The following is a 1487-nucleotide window of genomic DNA, read 5'->3' on the forward strand; positions in this document are numbered from 1 at the left end:
GCAAGCACAGGACAGCACGGAGTCGTCAGCCAGGCCGCAGAGCTTCCCCCAGGTCCACAGAGGACTCCGGGAGGCGGCCTCTGGCAAGCAGCTGTGTTCACCTCTGCACCTCTGAGTGCCCAGGGTGGCCTGTTAAACCTCCACTTACACGTTCTACACAATACCTTCCCCCAGACGTACACATCTGCTCTGGCCTCAAGTAACGTTTATAACGTGATTTTCTCCAGAGAAAATCTGGAAGGCTCAGTTTTCAATTAAAAAAAAAGAATACAAACACATCATGATTTACTAAGAAGCAGTAACTTTGTAATTTGGAAACTTTTTTAAACGAAGGACCCAGAGAAAGCTGTGTAAAGTTTCTGGTCACTGCTGTACCAAAACTACAAAATTCAAGAGTGGCTCCCACAGTCAGAAAGCCTATGTTTAATAGCAACAAAGACCCAAATAAAGGTATGTGAACACACCCTAGATATTAGTTCACCCAACACATTTTAGCAACGAACAGTATAAACACACCTAAACTTTTCTGGAAGCTGGAAGAAAGAGGATAAAATTAGTTATTAGATATAAAACTTCTACCCAAAATGATTTCAAGACCTCGCTCTGAGATACATAAATATTATTTTTGGAAATAAAAGTGAAAGTATGGTCTTTCAATATTTTGCCAACAAGTTCTAATTTACCAATATAGAAATTGCATAGGTAGAAAAACTCCTGACTCATTAAGCAACGTATCGAGGATTTAAAATAAGAATTTAACAAGCACAAAGACACTTGGGCAGCAGGGAACGCACTCACATCTCTGAATGTTATATTTGGAAAGTCCATGAAGCAGCCGTTTCATTTAAAGTCTGGAATCTGTTAGAGTTTTGCTCCTGTCCGCTGGTCTCTTGCTTTCTATGCTGTTGTGTCTATCATGTTTCACCGACTTGGTAAGGGAGACGGAAGCTAGCCAGTGTTGAATGGCAAGGTGGCCCAGAACGTCAACAATCTCCAAATCACACACCCTCAACACCACAGGGCAAAAACAAAGAGGTGTTACCCCATAGTGGGTGGGCCAGCCACCCAGACACCCACGAGGCTGACACATCAATCTTAAACACAAGTGGAGGCATCTGACCGACAGACACCAGCACTCACCAGTCAGGCTCTACACCTACTTTCAAAACCCTTGTTTGTTCCAGAAGCTGAGGGTACTGTTGGATTTCCCATTCATCAAGTCACTGGGAGAAGACCAGCGAGAAGTCCAAGCAGGACAATTCCACGTCCCCCTCTCTTCCCCGCCCACACTGTAGGTTGTGTCTGTGATGACAGAGAGCTGGTTACACGTGCTCCCTATGCGTTCCTCAACCTGCCTTAACAAAAGCAAGTTTTCACCATAACAAAAACCACACCTGTCATATCAGCCTCTTCTTTGGCAGTCTAATGTCTCTCTCAAAGAGAATTAATTCTGTGAAGAGCTTCCAGTCAATTTTCTTTCTTTCTTT

Source organism: Otolemur garnettii, unplaced genomic scaffold (assembly GCF_000181295.1).
Source record: "Otolemur garnettii isolate 467f Iridium unplaced genomic scaffold, OtoGar3 scaffold00130, whole genome shotgun sequence".
Classification (NCBI taxonomy): Eukaryota; Metazoa; Chordata; class Mammalia; order Primates; family Galagidae; genus Otolemur; species Otolemur garnettii.